Raw genomic sequence first — 15823 nt, 5'->3', positions numbered from 1 at the left:
TGAGATATAACCTTTCACTCCAAAGTTTCCTGGGTTTGTTAGAGAATGGTAAAATTTTACTCCATAATTCTGTGTGGTTGTTCTATCATAAAGCTTCCCTCTTTTAATATTAAGGAAGGATGGAGTTTTATGATGGGATAAACATATAGCATAGTAGAAAACGTAGCAAAATAATTATATCCAAAAGATTTATAACTCAATAGAAGGCTTCTATGCGGTGGCTGGGGTACGGAGCAGCAAAAGTTACAACATTTATAAAAGTTGTGATGTTGCGGTTCTGTATCCTAGCTATTCTGTAAAATCAGCAATAGCTGTGCCATCCTGTATCTTAGTAACTCTGTAGTTTTAGTAATAGAAACTAACATAACCATATACGGTACAGGGAGGATAGAAAGGAATGTACTGTGGAGCTATACCCAAGTAGAACCTAGGCTTAAGAAAGCCAAAAGGGCATACCAGAAGCATCCTGGTGAAGATAAGAGACTGCTAACATCCACAAAGCGGTTGGGGCCTGTCCAAGTAAAGAAAAGGTGAAGAGGACAACCTGAGGAAGACGTCTTACTTCATCTGAGGAAGACTTCTTACTTCATCTGAGGAAGACTCCTTACTTCATCGGAACGACCACCAGAGGGGGCTGCGCAAGCGCAGGAGAGGCTGATGTCGCAATGGACTGATGGAGCAATCCCTGATGCATATGTATTAGTTGATGAAGCAACCTATATTGAATATGTATTAGTTGCGAAACTTTTAATGTATAAATTGCGAACGCGATGTGACAGGAGTCGGAACCAGATTTGGGTGCGTACCCCTGGTTCCCAGCGCCTCAATAAAGATCACAGTATGCTAGAGATTGGAAGGGACCTCAAAAGATCATCTAGTCCAATCCCCCTGCCGGAGCAGGAACACCTAGATAATGTTACACAGGAATGTGTCCAGGCGGGTTTTGAATGTCTCGAGGGAAGGAGACTCCACAACCTCCCTGGGCAGCCTGTTCCAGTGTTTCGTCACCCTCACTGAGAAGAAGTTTCTTCTCAAGTTTAAGTGGAACCTCTTGTGTTCCAAGCACCTCATATAACCATCCCAGTGCTTATGTGTTTGTCTCGACGCTAACAGGTTGTAGCTGCCTCTGGGGCAGAGGTCAATGGACAACCTACATTATACCCGAGGGAAAGTTTTGGTCAGAAACCTGTTTTCATGAGAATTGTCAGTGAAACTTCAGAATCCATCATAGGACATAAAAACCCAGCAGCCTGGCATGCAGCAAGCTGCATTGAACTGAATTTCAAGTGTGATTGCAGTTGGTGCACTGCCAGATCACCAGCAGCACAAATCTGATGCAGATCAGGAACAGGCATCTAATCACGCTTCCATCAAATGGACCAGAGCACACAAGATGAGGGTTAAGCCTTTCTTCATACCAACTTAAAGGCAGTTCCAGAAGATGGGTAAAACTTGTCAGCCTTAAACCCATCGTGGTGCAGACAAGTGACACAGTATGATGCAATACAAAGTCTGTTGGGATAAAATTAAATCACTGCAAATTGTTTCAAACAAATTTGAACCAGGAGAATGTGTTTATAATGGATCAGTATCATGCATAAGCAGTGTATTTAATCTGCTGCTCAGAGCCCAGGAGCTAGATTTATTGCATCTTTGGACCACAGCCTTAGTTACTTCCTGTGGCGATGGTACTCAGAAAGAACAACTTGGCTTTGGCAGGGAGCTGGAAAAATGACTAGGATGACAGCTATTTTCCAACCACACTAGATCCCATAGGAAACACCCTCTCCCTTTCACCTTCCTTGCATCAGTCAGGACAGAAACAAGGTGTAAGGGCTTCCCCTTCAAGCAAAACAAATGAATGTAATCTCTTAATAAAGAATCAGAGATGGCCTAGTGATGTCCAAATCCCAACCAGGCACAACCCTGAGCATCCTGCCCTAGGTGACCCTGTGCTGAGCAGCATGGTGGACTAGATGACCTCCAGAGGCCCTTCCAACCCCAGCCATTCTGTGCTTTTGTGATGTATTATTTGACCTCTATCTCCAGTGCCAGGCAAATTGGTCTCTCTGCTGCATGACAATTGTAAACACACTGCTAAAATTTCCATCTATGAGATATACCTGGATATAGACATATATAAAATAGATGTGGGTATTACAACAAATACAGTATGAGATCCTCAACTGATAAGAATAATTGCTAGTGGAATGACCATATGTGAATGCCTGTAATCCACAGATTATCTATAAAAATAACTGACTAAGCATGTGATTCGTTAACAGGGTGAATTAGAAAGCAGCTCCTCTCCACATGGTCCCCCTGCCTCCAACAATGCTTTTGTTCCAGTCCTTCTACCTCAGCCTCTGATTTTGCATGGGTTATCTCCCAGGTATGGTCTGTCCACATGAAAGCAAAGAGCAAGGATTAATGGCCATTACCAGACAACAGCATAAATGTAATCTTCACTTGTTTCCATCAGATTGCCCTGATTCCAAGTGCTACCAGCCCTCTGCACCTCCAGCAGAATGACTGAGTAACACTGACTGATGGCTCTGCCTTGGCGTGCCCAAGCCCTGCAAAGGGAGCCAGGAAAAGCCACGCTGGAGGGGAAAAGACAAGATAAACCAAAGATCTCTCACAGCCAGATGAGTCTGCAAGCATCCTCCCCAAGATAAAGAGACAGAATTAAATGAGAGCTCAAGCATATCCATAATTACGGAGGTATGTAAGTGTTCATATTACATATGTGTATCCATCTTCTAAACATAGAGACATTAAGAGTAGATTATGGAATCATATTTGACTCCATAATTAGGTTTGAGACTCCATAATTAGATCAGACAGTCACCTTTCTATGTAAGTAACTATCATACAGCACTGAAGGGAGGGCCAACTTAATGCATAAATAACTGTCATGGCCATAAATCACAAGGCCCTTAAAAGCAATACTGCCCAAGGTACAGCTGTGGCAACATCTGCGGTAAGAGGAGAGATGTCCATCATGTTGCCCAAGGACTTTTATAAGTTCCTGCCTGAGAACTGTGTCAAGGTTTTATAAATCTACTTACTCACAACCCAAAACTGTATCTGGGTGGGGGGAAGGGAGTATGATCAGACCTGTAAACACCTCCTCATGATGACTTCTGGTCTCTAAAAGGACCAACCTCCTCCCACTTGTGCCCTCTGAGACAAACACTGCTGTAGGACTGCTCAGTTCACTGTATTTACACCTCTCAATTGAGGAATAGTGTTTCATCCTAATGACATCAAGAGTTGGCATGTCATTTTTACCCATCACCCTTGTGAATATTAGGCCTCTGGGACACTAGAAAGCAGAATGAGGTGCCAGCTGTTCTCCAGCTCATTACAACACAAAAAGCCAAGACAGGAGATTTGCCTACATCAGGTCAACACCAGGTTGCTGAGCTCCCAGACTGTCAAAGTGCACAAGAACAGGACTTCAAATGCTTACTCTGTTCTAGCCAGCTCTTGCCAAGTGCACCATCCTGAACATAGTGGCAGCCACTCCAGGCTAAAAGTTGAAAGTTTAATGGGTATTTATGGAAAGGCTGTTGGCACAGAGATCAGCAACAGAAAGAAAAAACCCTGCACAATTCCATCATCTGTGTTACCAAACTTTCTTAGATTGACTGCTTTTGGAGAGCTACCATCAGACACAGTAGCCTCCTTCTAAAAGCATCATGGTAGAGCAATAATCTCTCCTCCCTCTGAGCAAACATTTCCCTCTGCACCCTGAAACATGTGGAAAATTATTTCTCTATATAAATCATTAACGAGAGGCTCGTTTATATTTACTGCTGCCACCACAGGACTCTTCCTTCCTCCTTTTTTTCCCCCTCTATTATTTCATTTTCTCTTGCACAAGTGCCAAATATACCAGTCTTCCCTCTCTGGCAAAAAAACAAACAAACAAAAAAAAAGTAAAATAAAATAAGCCAACACATCTGATAGGAAACATACCAGGTCTTGGCTCAGTGTCCAGTCCTCAGAGCCGTAAGTGATGGCACAAAGAGAACCAAAAAGGCTTTGGTCCAGGATCTATCTTGTGCCCAGATTTCCTGGTTTCATCTGGGACAGAGTTAATTTTCTTCTTAGTAGTTGGTACAGTGCTGTGTTTTGCCTTTAGTCTGAGAATAATGCTGATAACACACCGATGTCTTAGTTGTTGCTCAGTAGCACTTACCCTGATCAAGGACTTCTCAGTCTCTCATGGTCTGCCAGTGAGGAGGGACACAAGAAGCCAGGAGGGAGCAGAGACAGGACACCTGATCCAAACTAGCCAAAGGGATATTCCATACACAGGACGTCATGCCTGGTATATAAACTGGGGGGAGTTAGCTGGAAGGGGCCGATCACTGCTCAGGAGTGGGCTGAGTAGCGGTCAGTAGTTGGTGTGCAATTATACTGTGCATCACTGTTGTTTGATGGAGTTTATTGCTTTCTCTCTCTTGTTATTTCCCTTGTCATTATTATCATTAGTAGTAGTAGTAGTATATTATACCTTCTTTTAATTATTAAACTGCTCTTATCTCAACCCACAGGTTTTACCTTTTTTCCAGTTCTCCTCCCCATCCCACTGTGTGTTGAGGGGAGTGATGAGCAAGCCACTGCATGGTACATAGTTGCCGGCTGGGCTTAAACCACAACACCAGTCTAGAGGCTGTACAAACACATCCAGTGTTACTCAATTCTGCATGCTTCAAATGAGGCTAGAAATAAGAAAGGTTGGATTTTGCCCATGCAGGCTTGCACTGTGTGTTTCCATGCTGAGCAAGCAGTGGTGTCTTGTTTGGTGCTGTATAATGTACCAAGCATCCCCAGCATCAAGAGGGAACTGTGGGAAAACAGGGCATATAAAGGACATGCAAGAAGAGCAATAATTTGGGAAATTTAAAGGAAGGCATTGAGACTGCTTTTCCTTGCATAATGTATCAGTCTTTTGGCTTTGAGAGAAGAAAGAGTGTCTGGGTCAGCAAAACAAGAAATGACCTTAAAGCTTCATGGATTGCAGAAGAAAAAGCAGGAGGCAAAAGAAGCGCAGGATATAAGTGGATGTGGCCAGATGTGCACAGGGCAAAGAGCAGCCCATGGTGACATGACAGCAAGGTCAAGAGGCACAAATGTTAGTTGGGAGCATGCCAGTGGGAAGACTCAAGGTCAGGAATAAAGGCAAGATAACCAACAGCTGCTATGGGCAAAGGAAAGGAGTTTTGCTGTTAATGAGGCTGAAGAGGATGTGGTCACAGAAATGCTTGGAGAAGTTGAGTCAGACATGAGATAAGAGCCTGCTGAGTACCTGCACGCCCAAAAGGCCTCTCCAGCTGAACCCACTTCACTGTGCTTTTTGTGTGGTGTTGCATACATTGGACTCCCTGTCGTGGTTTAAACCCAGTCAGGTAACTTGTTCACACACTCCCCCCCTTCTTTCCCTCCCCCTACTCCCAGAGGGACAGAGAGGAGAATCAAAAAGAATGCAACTCCCACAGGTTGAGATAAGAACAGTTTAGTAACTAAGGTATAACACAAATCACTACTGCTACTACCAATAATAACAATGATAAACGAAATAACAAGGGAAGAGAATACAACACCTTACCACCAGCCAACTGATAACTCACCCCCCAGGCCCGACCAAGCACCAACCCATACCTCCTCCAACCCTGCAGTCTCCCAGCCCTCCCGGCTCACTCCCAGTTACATCCCGGGCATGACATGCTGTGGTATGGAATACCTCTTTGGTCAGTTTGGGTCAGGTGTCCTGTCTCTGCTTCCTCCCGGCTTCCCCTCCTCCCTGGCAGAGCATGAGGCTCACAAAGTCCTTGGCCAAACCAAAACATCGCTATCAGCTCTGTTCCCAGGCCAAAAGTCAAAACACTGCACTGCACCAGCTACCAAGAAGGAGAAAAAATGACTGCTACTGCTGAACCCAGGACACTCCCTCTGAGGCAGCAAATAGGATTGGGAGCACCAGATTCATGACACAAATCCCTGTTCAAGAACAACTGAGACTTTGGGTTGTTATTCCCTTGTAACGCCACTGACTTCAGGAAGCTGTAAAAGGCTGGGATGGGGTCAGAGTTTGGGGGATCTAAGGTCAATTCAGTCATGGGTGCCCCTTCTCTCCACTGATGACATATGGGTCTCTGTCTCCTAATCTGGGACCTTTGCTTAGGTCCCAAACAAGCAAAGTTTGGTCTGTGGGTTCCAATGAGTCAAGAGACCCTTGAACTGAGGCATCCATACCACTGCTCCCCAGCTGGTGATGGATGCAGGTTTGAATAGGGTCCCTGTTCCTACCTAGGGCAACACTGCAGCTTATTGTTGTTTTAATTGTTGCTCACGTTATCTTTTTCAGAGATTTTCCTTAAGGGCCCTGGAAGGTCTGCTCACTGAGCTAAGACTGAAGAAACTGTCCTGGCCTGAAAGCCACACTTAAAAGGCAGCATGTTTTAAGAGCAGATTTGTCTTTAACTCTAATAAGAGGATGGAGAAGCAGTATCTATATTTCTGTGACTAACTCCTATGACACAGAACTGGGATCTAATGAAACCTACATCTATAGCAAATGCCATTTATGACACTTATCCAGCAGGATTCGTAGGGAAAGTGCCTCTCTCTTTAAGGTGACAGACTAAAAGATCTCCATCAACTTTTGGATGCCTACAATGACACTTTTCATTTGTCGTGGCATAAAAAAACATGAACTCCATTATTTTGCCCCCTCACACACCAGAAGAGACCTTCAACAAACCCTAAGTTTATATCAATTTATCAGCTCAAAGTCCAGTGGGTTAGACTACTGCCCTGTTTAAAAGCATGTGGTTAGAATAATTTAAAAGGGAAAAGCATTTCCTCTTCTTCCTCCACTCTCACTTTTTCTGAATACATTGGGGGAAAAATGCCCTTACAGAAACAGGAATTCACTCCATCAGAGGCAGCAAGAAACAAAATAAGTCACCCCACAATGGCATTTAGCCACAACCCCAGTACCCCACTCTGACAGGCATTTGCATCCCAATATATGATGCCCTGCAGAGTCAAGCCTTCGGCCACACTGTGCTCTGGTGTTCACCATGACAGGTCAGAGCCTTGCCACCACCTTCCGACCTTGTTTTTGCATGGAGATTGGTCCCCTCTTGCATGGCTTTTTCAGGCATCAGACTTACCAACCCTACATAGGAAAGACAACTCAGGCTCATCCTTATCATCTGCAAAATTCCTTTTTTCCTTGCAAGACCCCTGTGCTGGATGGACACATACACAAGCCCCACCACTGCCCCACTCATAATCAAGAGTAAATCTGACCCTGGGATCTGTGAACAATACCAGTGACTGCCACCTTCCTGTTTTGTCACCTGTGCTTCAGCCCCATCACTTTCCCATTCATATCTGAAGTCAACAGGATCATCATCACACACTGGCACACAGTGGGTGGACAGGCAGCCGGGTAAATATCATGGAGATACAGAGAGAGACTGAGACCTTGCAAAGATCCCCAAATAGACATGGAAGTAAACTAGAGGCATAAAGATCAAGAGTTGCTGATAAACAAGAAATTACCACCCCCTACTTCTTTCACACATTTCCTCAGCTCTGAAAGACAAGCTGCATAATTCTCTGTCTGGTTTTACTCAACTTCAGCATATTTTTTGCCTTCCCTTCTGCCCCCCTGCCCCCCCATCCCCATCCCCATCCCCCATCCTCCTCACTTTGCTCTCTCTAAGACTGGCTAAATGTGAATGCAGAATACAGGTGCCTGTTGGGAGGCTGCACTTGTTCCCAGCAGCCAGCAGATCTCTAAGCAGGTCCATCACCATGAACTTTTGAAACTACATCAAGTGAAGCTTTCATGTTGGGAGAAGGAGAAAGAAACTTTCTCTAAGGGTTTGGGTGCACCTCAGAAGCAACTGTGCTAAGAACGCATGCTTGCAACCTGATTTCATAGACTCATAGAATCATAGAACGATTCAAAAATCTGGAAATCGTTTTCAGATCTGATAGTCCCCAAGGCTAAAACCTGGAGTTGAGGGGTTTTAAAGCCCATCTTTAATCAAGATGACAATTTCATAAAAGGATGACTCGTTTTATTTCTGCAACAATAATAACAGGAAACTTTTTTTTTTAATCAAGTTGGAAAGAGAGAAAGTAACAAGAATAGAACCTATAATAGCAACAAAACCAGTCCCAGTAGAAACCACAAGCCCTGCAGCAAAACACTGGGAACCTTCTCCACTGAAGTTCTCCAACAGACTTATGCCTTCCTTGCTAGGATTTGGATTAGCTCTAAACCTTGGATTGCCTCTGCCCTAAGAGTGCCTGGACTTCCCAGAAACAAGGCTAGATCTTGCCATGGATTTAATCTGACCACCTATTTTTTTTATGCACAGATTTGCTGCCCTTGTGCTCTGCCCTCATCAAATGCATGCTTAATTGCGGTACTTACATGCTCAAAACCCTGTGTGCCTATGTGTTATGGTAAGCAAAAATGACATGCTGAATGTTCTGAACATGGCTGAAATCTTATTCAGTTGACCCTACTGCAGGCCATGCATCATGGAGCACATTTTGGCAGTTATTAACTCTGCCTTTCAACATCATTGTAGATTCACAGGTCACAGATACTCCAGAGATGGGTAGTTTACGGGGAGCAAGAAAAACCACCTAAGCATATGGTTAAACAAATCACCCACTGATTCAGTGGGACAGCTTTCAATTCCATCACAGCAATCTGTTGGATCACAGAACTGTTTTTATATGCTTCATTAGACAATAGCCTTTCTAGCTACTAGTTGGGTCAAGAGTCAGAATTGCTGTGTAATTGCAATTTTCGGAGCACAAGGCAAGAGTTTTTCAGTCCTGGAGGGTGTTGTTCAAAGGGGAAAGAAAACAGAAGGGAAAGATTATGTGTGAGCAATTAAGTCCTACTGAGAGGACAAAAATAGTCACTGAAACTGGGATTAGCCAAATCTTGTAATGGAAAACAAGAGTCTGGTTGCTAAACTGGCACTTACACCTAAGAGATGTGCATGCTGGGGAAAAGTAGCTCAAAGGTCAGAAAAGACCAGAAGAGGAGATTAAGCAGCATCTAAAGCCAGAAGATGATGGTTGGACCTTTTGAAGTATTTAAGTCCTTGAGTTAATTAAGTACATGGCAATAGCAGTTGTTAAAGAACAGTTCCCAACTTAATCAAAGTACATTACTGGAAATGATACTGAGCAACTTCAGTAGAGAAAATCAGTAAATATAAAGTCAATCTAAATAGCTCAGTTATTATTTTTAAGAATAATAAATCATGGGCACTGTTTCTTTTGTTTACCAACAACTAGCATAATTTATGGCTCTGCACAAACCTAACACACCATTTTATTACATTTCAGAGACTGCATCCTCTTAAAATGTTAATGTGTTAATAATCTATGCTGGGATTTTTGGTAGGAACCAAAGAGCTCAAACAACTTGAAATAAGGCCAGCAAAAAGTTATTTATTCTCCATCCCTAGCTGTAGAGAAAACAGAGGTTTTCTTGGCTCGGTTACTTCTCAATAGATTTCTGGTTTCAATTAAAACTTTGAGTCTGAGAACTTAAAAAAAAACCAAACCAAACCAAACCAAAAAGAACAAAACAGTAAGAGATGGAAGAGAAGCCTCCATTCACTGAGTGTTTCTGCCTTTTTTTCTTCTTTTTCAATTTTCCTCTGCTTTTACATAACCCTTCCAAGCTAAAAAGCAGAGGTTAAAGTACAACTTCATTGTTTTGAGGGTGGTTTTGGTTTTTTCTCCTTTCAGCTGAAAACCAAATGGTGATGAAAAAAAAATATTCTTTGAGTAGAAGGAGCTTCTGACTCAGGGGAGTCATCTCAGCGAAGGCCGAAGAAGCACAGAAAGAGGCATGTGAATCATCCGCTTGCACATTTTCCTCGATAGGCATTTTTCCTCCTGTCTGCAATAAAAGGTCCTAGACACTTGTTTCCTCAGGCTCGTGCTGTCACTGCCCAATGTTAGATGGCTGATTATATCATTACTGTAGCTTGCACCAAGTTAGTCCTAGTTGCAGGGGCTGTCGGATCAATAATTGTTCCTATTTGGATCCATAATATTCAACGTGGGATTGGATTTGCCAGCAGTCCTTTACCCTTAAAAGCCTCCTTGTCGATACAGAAAGAATCGGATTACTCGCCCTGACAGCAGAGGACTAGCAGGCTCAGCACACCCTTTACGGTTTGACAGATGGAGGTACAAGGCGGCACTGCGGGTCCCGTCTGGCCCGGCCAGACCACCGCAGGCCCGCGGCTAATGAAACACGTCTGCGGGCGGGGGGGAATCCTTACCCGGCTCCCCTCGATCTCACCCCTCCCTCCTTCTCTCCCCTCCCGCCGGCCGCACTTGCTTGCCGCGGACTCCTCCCAGCGCCCGGCTCGGCTCGCCACGCTCCTGGCAGCAGCCGGCCCGCATCCCCGGCCCGGAGTGGGGCACCGGCACCCCTCTACACCGGCATGGGCGGGCAGTGTCGCACCCCCCAGCCACCTTCCAATGCACACCCTCCTCCCTCGATGGGGGGACCTGACCGCCCGGGGGAGCGAACTAGGGACCCCCCACTTCCCGCAGGGTCCAACTCCCGGCGGTGAAGTGCCATTTTAACATCAGGCGTCAGGCCCGAGATTATCAGCGCCGTTTATTTGAAGCGGAAACGAATCGGAAATCCTTCTCTTAATTGTATTTTTAGACACATAAATACACACAGGCAGGAGCAGGCAAAGTCGGGGACTGCCAGTGCCCGGTGTGAATGCACACACACCGGGAAACGAGGGCGGGAGGGGGTCCCCGCCTCGCCGGAGGGACCTGATCTCCCAGTTCACCCCGGGGAAACCCGGCGAGGAAAAGGTGTGTGAGCGTGCGTGTGCACGGAGGTAGGCAGGGCGCCTTGCGCCAGGGCTGGAATTGACAATAGCCTCCCACGACTACAGTCTGCGTTTTGACACCCCTCCCTCCCAACTAAAATTATCCACCCCCACCCCACCCCCTAATATCTGAACTCCACTTCCACCCGGGGTCCCGGAGGCGGCAATCACCGGATTGTTAATAACTCACTTCGCCACCGAGCAGGGGGAGCGGGAGGGTCCCGCACTGCTAATTACACACACCCTTTTTCTCTCTTCTTTGCTCCTGCAGACTGCCGCTTTTCGGAACTGCGTGTCCTTTTCAATGTCAAAACAAGCGCGGGGCCGCGGCGGCCTCCCCAGAACAGCCCTTCCCACTACGGACCCCGTGCACACGCACACAAATACCCACAAGGTTACAATGTTGCTCTCTAGCGCCACTTAACACACACACCCGCCTTTCCTCACGCATGCATATCGCTGTCACCTACCCCCGGCACCGTCGGGGAAACATCGGCTACGAAAGACGGGGGGAAGGGGGGGCGATATAAAGGGGGGTAAATACATTATGCAAACTCATAAAAAAAATTGCAACCCCTTCCCAGCAGCACGGTCTTACCCCCCCCCGTCCTCACATACAACACCCCCCCCAGCCACAAAGCATGGGAAGGGAAGGGGTCTGAGGGGGAGAGGAGGACTCGCATTCATTGCTTAACAGAGAAATATCCCCCCCCCCCAAAAAAAAAAGTAATAAAGCCCTTTCCGCGCCCTTGCAAAGTCACAAGACTTTTTTTTTTCTTAAAAAAAATAAAAAGAGACAACTTCTGCATGCAGAGGGGAAGGGTGGAGGAGTAAAACCCTCCCTGCAATCCGGATCATCAAGACAGACCTTTCCTGGATGGCTCAGATTTTTTGTTGCCTTTTTTTTTCTGTTTTTTTCTTTTTTCTTTCCCCCTTTACTAACCCATATCCCCAAAATGGCAACAGGGCCTTCTTAGCAGCTTCCTCTTCTTACTTCCTCCTTCCTCGGATTCCTCCCCTTCTTGTCTCTTCTCTTTTAAATCCCGGTTTCAATCCCTCACCGCAGACGCCAAAGGTGCTTTTGCTTGTGTGGCGGCAAATCCATGATGGTGTTCATCTGTCAGATTAGGGGAGCGCACGACCGCCCAGTATACGACGAGCGGAGAGGGAGGAGGGCGGGGGGAGGAGGCGCCCGGGAAGAGGGAGATGGACGGACAGATGGATGGATGGATGGATGGATGGATGGATGGATGGATGGATGGATAGAGATAGAGATAGAGAGAGAGAGATAGAGAGATAGAGAGAGAGAGAGAGAGAGAGAGAGAGAGAGATAGAGAGAGAGAGAGAGAGAGAGAGAGAGAGAGAGAGAGAGAGAGAGAGAGCGAGCGAGCAAGAAGGGGGGAAAATGGCGTCTTGTAAAACAGAATCCCGGAGTAAATCAAATTAACATGCAACACCCAGAACGGTCCCGGATAATTTTAGCAGGATCCAAAGTAAAATGAAAAGGGGGATGGGTAGGAGGAGAAGTGGGGGGGAGTGTGATAAAGTCAGTGCACTAGATAAAATACTGGATATTAAATTGATGGAGCTTGTCTCTGGCTCTCTCGCTTTTTCTTTACCTTTTTTTTTTTTTAAGGGAGCTTTTTTTGCTTTGTTGTTGTTAGTTGGGAGCCTTTTGAAGCGGGGCAAAGCAGGGAGAAGCGTTTTCGGTTTTGCTTTTCCCAGCGAGAAAAAGAAAAGAAAAGAAAAGAAAAAAGAAAAGAAAAGAAAAGAAAAGAAAAGAAAAGAAAAGAAAAGAAAAGAAAAGAAAAGAAAAGAAAAAGAAAGCAAAACCCCGCGACGAGAAAAGGGCTGCTTTGGAGGCAAGGAATTCTGGGTCTCTCGTCTCCGAAGCGGGCCCGTGCTGGTGCCGGAGCTCTGGTGGGATGCGGGGCTGAGGCCACCCGCTCCCCGCGCCGGGCCTCACCGAAGAAGGGCAAGGGGGAGGCGGGGGGGGGAAATACCCCCTCTTCCTGCCCGGTACTCAGACATAGACACACAACACCACCACCCCACACTCCCCCCTCGCTGAGGGTACAGTCTCGGGAAGGGTGCGTCCGAGTGCTGCTTTTTGCTCCCCACTGAATTTTCCTTTCCCTGTCTTTTATTTTGTCTTTTGGTCTGGTTCCCCGCTCTCTCCCTCTCTGCAAGGCGTGGCGATTTGTTTAAACAGATCTGGGGGCTGATGGCTATGTCTCTTTTTCTTCTGTTTCTCTCGATCGCTTCCGGAGTCCTGCAGCACTCGGGGGGGGGGGGGTGGTGTGTGGTGTATAAATGGTAATGATCAGGCGCGCACACACACAGAGCCACACGCTCGGTGTGGCTGCAATACTCAGCCCTGGGTTATTGTACTCAACAGTGCCGCTACCTGACACAACAGCAGCGATGGGGGCAGGGGAGAAAGCTCAGAGAAGGTGAGTCTCAGGTTAGTGGCATTTATCCCACTCTAATCTCAGTTTCCATCCCTCCCCCCTCCCCGCCGCCCCCTACAATATCTTTTTCATAGCACAGCCACTGTGGGCTCATGACCTATGCGGGGGATTTTTGGAATCCAGTGAGTGCTGTTCAGACCTAAGGTGAGGAATCCCTTTCTGGGGCTGGGGGAGACAAGCAAGGACTCCGAACGCCTATTTTAAGGATTAAAGAATCCCAGAGTATTGCAGGATGCTCAAAGTACACCAAGTTTCTCCCCTTTGCTTGGGGACAAATGGTAACTGCAGGATGTGACTTGAATTCAGGGTTCAACTGATGCAAGGATTACCTGGGTTGACCCCCACCAGCCATGGTGCCAAGATCCCTTAAATGTGTAGCAACACATCTAAGACACAGGTCCCAATCTAACATCAGCTGGGTAGGAGAGCTTTGTGTGCTCCACAAGCTGCCAGCTTAGCCCTTACCAACCCTCAGCAGACTCAACTACATGGGTGCGTAGTACCACCTTGTTTCCTCATCCTTTCTGGAAAAACCTCCTAGATAAAGAGCACATCAAGCCATTATTTCCCTTTGGATCTCTCCACATGACTGACCTCTGCTGTGATACTTACAAATCCCAAACTGATGAGCTTGGGTAGAGGCAAAAGGCTCATGGTCCTTTCCACCTGCTTCTCTCCATCAACATGAGAAAACAAATGATACGCGGATAGACTCCACAACTCGTTAAAGTTGTAAAGTAGGTATGCTTTTTATTCAGTGCTGAGAGGCACGGGGATAATTCCTCAAAGTCATGCGTACCTCAGTGTTGTTTCCCTCTACATTTATTCTCTAAAGTTATATATGTTCATAAGGTTGCACAATACGCCTAGACATATTCATGTCCTACCCTTATAATGAGTTAGAAGGTCCTTTGTGCCTGCGCAGTGCTCCCTCTGGTCATGGGCAGGGGTCTCAAGATAAAGTAAATGAGTCTTCCTCTTCTTGAACTTTTCACCTTTTAGTCTTCAGGTATGGCCTTAGGGTTTAGTCGGTGTCCCAGCCATAAACCATCTGCTGCTCCCCCATATCAGTAGATTCAGGCGTCTGCTTTTCCTTATCAATAGCTGCTTATCAGTAGAATCAGGTGTCTGCTTTTCCTTGTCAATAGAACCAAGTGTCTGCTTTTCCTTATCAATAGAACCAGGTGTCTCCTTTTCCTTATCAATAGAACCAGGTGTCTTTGTTCTGCTTAGTAGGCATTTACTACAGACAATACTTTTGTTTAAGCAAGCAAATTCCTCTAACCCCCCTGTACAACCCTTTGTACATTGGTTAACCCTGTATCACAAACAAATAAATAAAATGCACAAAAATCCCCTGATGACCAACAGATCAACCCAACCTCCTCCCAAACAAATACACAACTCAAAAACTTCTGAATCAGGAATGTCACACAGAAAAATGTTGACATTTCTGATTGAAACCAACTGAGAACTGTCATTTTGAATCAGCGCTTTGACATGGAAGGGAGGCTTGTTTGTTTAAATTAAATCACCCAACTGGAGCTATATTGTGTCATTCTGTATCCGAATGAAACAAAAATAAATAGTTTCAATGATTCTTGGCAGAGCTTCCAGTGACATTTTCCTGTGAAGAATTTTGGCTTAAAAAGCTTTTGGCAGGTAAACTCTGCGTCAAAGAGCTCCTTTGGCCATCATCTTCCTCCTTGAAATAAGCCAAAACATGGTTATAAAATGAAATTACGGACCAAAATACAATAAAAAAAAAAAAAAACCAACCTTCTGATTTTCCTTTGTGTCATGGTTTAAACCCTAGCCAGACAGCCTGTTCACTCACTCCCAGTGAGTGGTGCCGGGCTGAAAGCAATCGAGGCCCTCCCCCCCCGTGGGGCTCTCCTGTTCCCCGCTCCCATGGGGAGGAGGATCGAACGAGTGCAACTCCCATGGGTTGAGACAAGAACAGTCCAGAAACCAATGCACAACACAAATCACCACCGCTACTACCAACACAACAATGATAAGAGAAAATAACAAGGGAAGAGAATACAATACCACCGGCCAAGAAACGAGTCCCACCCGGAAGCACGTGTCCTTCCGGGTAACTCCCAGTTACCCCCCACCCCGGGCATGACGTGCTGTGGTATGGAATACCTCTTTGGCTAGCCTGGGTCAGGCGCCCCGTCTCTGCTTCCTCACGGCTTCCCCTCCTCCCTGGCAGAGCATGAGCCTCACAAAGTCCTTGGTCAGGGTAAACATCACTTAGCAACAACCAAAAACATCGGTATCACCAGCACTGTTCCTTGGCTGGAAGTCAAAACACAGTACTGCACCAACTACCACGAAGGAGAAATATGACTGCTACTGCTGAACCCAGGACACTTTGTTAGAAAATAGTGCTTTGTTTAAATTTAATAGGTTAGGGATAAAAAG

The 15823-nt window shown here is 45.9% G+C and overlaps 1 protein-coding gene across 4 annotated transcripts in view; it reads right to left on the bottom strand.

The window, feature by feature from the left end:
• Positions 1-12077, bottom strand: part of LOC133262198 (SET-binding protein-like) — a 52792-nt gene extending 40715 nt beyond the window's left edge. For 3 of the 4 annotated variants that reach the window (XM_061441157.1, XM_061441160.1, XM_061441156.1), the window contains exon 1: positions 11791-12077. The gene's annotated coding sequence lies outside the window, so the exon portion shown is untranslated. The remainder of the gene's footprint in view (positions 1-11790) is intronic. The other variant, XM_061441158.1, reaches the window with a different exon arrangement.
• Between the last annotated feature and the right edge of the window lie 3746 nt (positions 12078-15823).

This window comes from Pezoporus flaviventris, unplaced genomic scaffold (assembly GCF_033815535.1).
Source record: "Pezoporus flaviventris isolate CSIRO_AGI_PZ_B2104156 unplaced genomic scaffold, CSIRO_AGI_Pfla_v1 ptg000193l, whole genome shotgun sequence".
NCBI classification, from domain to species: Eukaryota; Metazoa; Chordata; class Aves; order Psittaciformes; family Psittacidae; genus Pezoporus; species Pezoporus flaviventris.
This window is presented reverse-complemented; position numbering and strand designations above follow the sequence as displayed.